Here is a 6000-nt window from a genome sequence, read left to right on the forward strand (position 1 = left end):
AGGTGGACAAGGCATCCAAATTTTATTTGACCAGAACAAAACCTTGGAGTAATTAATGTAAAGCAGAGTAAAGGACACCTGGCTACAGAAACAGTATATTCTATTTAGGCCAATTATTCTGGTTATAGTTCACTAGTTTGTGGTGATAAAAAGACATTAATTAGCTTTGTCACTGATAGCATTACTTTCTAATCTTAATTCTTTTAGGAGTTTTATTATCTTTAAAGCCACTTATTTGTTCCACGGAGTAAGTTAATTTATACTAAAATTAAATTGAAAAGTAATGCATGGATGCAGGAGTATCTACACAATAAAGCAGCATTGCAAATATTCACTTGAGTAAAACCCAATAATTCACTCGCTCTTGTTGTTATTCACAACCTCTGAAAATGTTTCCTAAAACATTTTTAAAAATCTATCAGTGATGCACGTGGGTTAAGTTTAAAAACAAACAAAAATAAATAAAACCCAAAGTCTGTATTCAATTCCTCTGATTGTCTACTAAACTAAAAGTTTGTATGAGCTCTGTTTGCCTTCCATGGCACGTTGAACTTTTTTCCCTTGCCTAAACACTGTGCTTCTCATAGTGCTTGTTAGACACTGCAGCCACCGAGCATTACGCTCCTCTGCTTAATGCAGCAGCCTCTCCCTGGGAAAACAAAGCTGTTTTCTTCAAGAACCTCAGGACAGAAATAGTCCTAATAAGGAGACTTGACTAGAGATGTAAATGATATCATGAAGCCAGTAGCTGTTGAAGGCACTGCAGAAGGATATTTAAATCAGCTAATTTTTTTTGGCTGATGGTCAGATATTTTTATTAAATGAGAAATTTCATTACTCTGAGCAGTAGGTGCTTCACTGGAGTATACCTGATGGACTTGAGGGTCATGCTACCCTTATTAGCAGGAGTACCTTGGCAGTTAAGGCTCTATCCAAGAAAGACATGAGGACTTGCCTACCATATCCCACAGTAAGTAACTTTAAGCCTCAGAAGATAAATCCAGAGCAGAGATACAGACCTCCACAGTGGGTTCCAGGTGTCCGGATGTAAGCATCTACCACCATTTTTGTCCTGAGAGGTTGTGGAGTCTCCCTCCTCAGAGATCTTTAACAGGACATAGTCCTGGGCATCCTGCTCTGGGTGTACCTGCTTCAACAGGGGTTGGACCAGGTGACCTCCAGAGGTCCCTGCCCACCTCCACCTTTCCATGATTCTGTGATCATTTTAGACATCCCTAGGTTTGTGGAACATTCATACACAGTTAGTGGCTATAACAGATAACCTGTGCCAGGCAAGATACTTAAATAGTGTTATTTTAGATGATTTAACATAGTCCACAAGTACATGTATTTACACTCCTGATTTTCCCTCTCCCTCATCTCTTCATTCAGTACACAGAATGAATTAGATACCTAAGAATAAGATTGAAAAACACACAAACTGCATAGAATTAAGTAGTACACCAAGAAAAATTGAGTACAGGGCACATCTCCTATTTCCTTATCAAACAAAAGCATCACAAGTAGTCACATCAGGATTATTAATAAGATGCAGTATGGTAGTATCTTTGGCTGGGATCTCTCTGGCTGCCAGACTCACAAAGTAGGTGCTCACTTTTCTGTGTAGTTTCCTGGCTATAAGTTGAGGAAAAGAGGATAACATCCTCCATAACCCTGCAATGTGGTAACAGCCACATACATAGATGCAGGGCCTGCCTGTTCTGACTCATCAGCTGTGCACTCATAGCTCTAGCTGTCCTGTGGGAACAGCTTTATCTTTTTATGTACTCAAGGGCTGCCTCCCACATTAAGTCTCCCATGGCTCTTGCAGTGTGGCTAGATGTCCAAAATCAGTGCTTGGTCACAGCTGCAGCCTGGGAACTTTCACGTTGAACATGAGGAGCTCAGAGAGTTCAGGCACATCCAGGGCTATGTGGGGCCAGTGCTAAGACAGATGTGAAAATGTCTTGCTAAACTAATGAGAAAAATCACTCAGCCCAGAAAGATCTGCCTAGAAACATCTCTGCTACAAGAAAAGTGGGCTTGCACAGCAAATATATAAAACATTTGTTCCTACTCTACAAAAAGAGAGAGAGATGTAATAATTACACAGGTAGTGCTGACCTATGCAGAATCCTAGCTGGGCTGGCTGGAAGAGTTTCTCGCCTGCACAGCTGGAAGCACAGGTGCTGTGGATGGTGAGAGGAAAAGGGGAAAAGGGAATGGGCTAAATAGCCAGGTGGTTCGTTTTCTAGCACATCATCTGGAGTTCATGCACTCTAGTCAAAAACACTAAGCAGAAAGGGCTGTCTTCAGCCCCTTGTTCCATCGCTGTAAATATGCTCCTAACTCACAGATGTGCACTTAATTCATGATGTCTCAAGAGGTTTCACGGCTTTGCTGGTTCTAGCCACTACTGCTAGGTGCTGTGTCATAGGGACTGGAAATTCTGTCCAAAAGAATCGCTGAATCTTCTGCTGAATGTTATGTTTAATGTCCTTGCAAAGAAAAGCAGATTTTGTTTTTGGAAGAATTTCCCTGAGTAAATGTCTTGAGGCCTTCTGCTTATTAATATTCTATACTGAACTAGAATCCACCACTAATAAATAAGTGGGCTAAAGGGGAAATGGGTATCTTTACTGCTCATACATCTTGATGCACAGCCCATTTTATCCTTGACCTGCCAGTGAGCACTACATGGTCAATTTCCTTCTGCTTGACACGAGCAGAATCCCGTGATGTCAAAGGTATAAAATGGAATGAGAATGGGAGTTAAGACCTTAGTCAGGATTAGGGAAATATTCTGTGTTCTGGACACATATATAAATATATATATATGCGTTTGTTTTTGTTTTTTTCCCTCTAGTATATTCTTAGAGTTTCTGGTCAAAGGAATAGCATTGCTTCCCTACATACTTTTAGCACAGGGCTGATGATAAGGGATGGGATTTTCAAGACTGTCCAGTTCAGTTACAATCTCATCAGTAACCTGTGTTAGTTAAAGAAAAGAGCAGAGCTGGGACAGTCCTAAGCACTATGGGGATTTCCCTATGCTCAAAGGAGAGCTGGGGCACAGGGGTAAGAAAAGGTGGGATAACTTGCTGTTTGTCAGAAAATAAAGTATTTCAGTCTCCAGGAATGTCAAACAGAAGGTCTACCAAATTCAGTTTTTCAAGACAGTAGAGGGGAGGAAAGAAAAACTCCTTTCAAAGTTCTCAACTATGTGTGAGATGCTGCTAGATGCAAGTGAGCTACCAGCTTTCTTAGTGTATATTGCAAGTATGTAATTAAAAGCCCTTTAAAACCATCACTTATGTGAAAAAAATAAAAACAAAAAGCCCACACTCACAAAATAACAAAACAATAAATAAATAAATAAATAAATAAAGCCCACAACTATAGAAATAGAAATGCTTGTTATTCTTTATTGTACTTCATAATTATGGGTAATGATTTGTTTTTCATATATATGAGATTAAAATACTGCATCAAGCTGTTCAGGCTTGCTTTTATCTTTCTCAGGCCGTAGAATATATGGTTTGATCACCGTCTTTGCACAAAATCTACAGGAAATATTGCAAATTATTTCTTTTCACTAATTTCTTGTCATAATTAAATATAGAGTGCAGCTCAAAAATAATTTTGGACAAGAAGATTACTAGTAATTAAGTCTGTACTTTTAGTTTCACTCCCTTTTTTTTCCCTTCCTTTTTATATACATATTTTTTAGTTTTTCTTTTAAGCCTACTGTTGTTTAATGAACAAAAACTTCAGTAGTCTCTGCTCATCAGTCCATTTTCCCTTTTTGAACCTTTGGACTTCCTAGCTTATTTCAAGCAAATTTGACAGTGACAGAAATCTTAAAGGTTCTTATGTTTCTGAAAGTTCCATATAAATTGATGGCTGGATAGATCGCGCAAAGAGCCAACAGAGTATTTCTTGGGAGGAAAAGGGCTGCTGCAAAACATAACCTTCCTCAGTTGTGTTTGACCTGTCAACACTGGCCCAGCGTTTTACCTGCTCACCCTCTCAGCAGCATATGCATCTCTCAGCCCCATTACACACAGCTTTTCACCCACCGAGTGGCCAGGGGACATGAGAGTGAACCCAGAGAGAACAGGTCCACGGGGAGCCAGTGAGGAGCCTTTGCAGTCAGTAGGAGCACCAGGATTAGTATACAAAAGCATAGAATGTTCAGCATGCTCAATTTAGCTCCTCATGAACTAACCTGACTTTGTTGTTTGGGAGATAATTCCCTCTGCTGTAAAAACAAATTTCTGTCCTGAGGGCTCTTCTTCCTCTCTAAATCACTAATGTAGATGTAGCCCACCGTGAAACTGTCATCTTTGCCATTCATTGGCTGTTCAGCACGGTAGGACAAGCAAAATAAAATGGTTGCTTTTGTGAATTGCCCAGCAGATGACATTTCTTACACTGACTCTGCTGTTAGCACCAACTGAAAACGTCCAAAGCTAGAGCAGTGCAGAAGCCAGATATGATTTCAGTGGAGAGTACCCAACAACAGCAGCTAGTGCTCATTTCTCTGATTGCCTAAACAGACTACGGGTGCTCAAGCATGCCGTACAACCAAAAAGCTCTTCTTTCAAACAGGGAAGGAGATCTCTGGAACATCATGTGCCTTTGTTGCAACTGTTCTGCAGGTGAACAGCAAAACTGGTCACTAGGGTCATCAACCTGGCAATTTTCACTACATTTTACCTCATAATAAATCTTTCTGGGATGTACCTGAGCTATAAAATGAAAACAAATGCACTCTGATTCAAAAATGAACAGCCTCTTCAATCAGCAACACCACAGCTTTTCCTTCCCTGGTCACAGAGCAAAACAGAAACTCCAGAAAGATTATTTCTTTGTCCTTGAGGGAAAAAGTGTAAGATTAACTAATAATCAATAGCAGACAGTAAATACACCAATCTCTTAGTGGAATGAAAAATCACTTTAGAGTTCTTAGCACTGCACAGCTGCCGCTTCCAAAAGGAGAGGCAACCATCTGTAGAGAGTAGAGACTCAAGCGTCTGCACCAAAGAAACGTTATGCTCCACAAGGGTACATGCTAAAACTCAGAAAGCCTAAAAGGCACTGAGGTAGTAGAATGGATCACTCTCTCCCTAACAGGACAAGGCACTCCAAAGCATATTTCTGAAGTCACTGCTCTGCCATACAAAAATCATTTTGATTCCTAATATCAGACCTATAGAAAGTGAAAGCCCTTACAAATAATAAAGAGATCAATATACAACAGCTTAAACTTTAGTAAGAAGTTCCTAGAGCATTCTGAAATAACCTTTCCCTGCATAAAATACAGTCTGAATGCAGTGCTGATATTTTGATGTAAGGCAGACTTGTCTGTGTTTGCAGAATGGCCTCAGTTACTGTCACAGAAACTAAGAGTTAGTGAGCAGTCACAACAAAACCTGAGTAACCACATATCTAGCTAATATTCATAAGCGCTAAAATTGTTAAAAGTATGAGGTCAATAGCTTTATGATCAAATACGTTTTCAGAGATTAAAAATAAGTACATGTCTTCATGTATATCAACCTGTACCAGAAGACAGTCAAAATACAATTCATATTGTCTTACAGTTTAATGTTAACGACAGAGACTAATCATTTATCTATTCAATCTGGTGTGAAACATTTTGGTTTGTGAATGTCTAGCTAACAAAGTTGGAAAACGGTGTTACTGGGAAGAACCTCACGTATGACAAGGGCAACTCACTGATGTTAAGGAGAGCAAGGGGTGATGGTTTTAGATGGTACTGACATACAAATTGAAATACAAATAGACAACAGGACAAGCATATGTCCCCTCAAAACAGTGTAGTTTACCCTTCCTCTAGCTAATGAAACAGAGCTTGGAAGTAGAATTTCTGTTGTGCACAAAAGTGAACTAGTGCATCAAACATAAAGATTACTACACCTTTCCATGGTGCTCTTCCTCTGCTTGCTTCGGCATTGTTTCCTCCTTGTGAAATCA

This window comes from Cygnus olor, chromosome 2 (genome assembly GCF_009769625.2).
Source record: "Cygnus olor isolate bCygOlo1 chromosome 2, bCygOlo1.pri.v2, whole genome shotgun sequence".
NCBI classification, from domain to species: Eukaryota; Metazoa; Chordata; class Aves; order Anseriformes; family Anatidae; genus Cygnus; species Cygnus olor.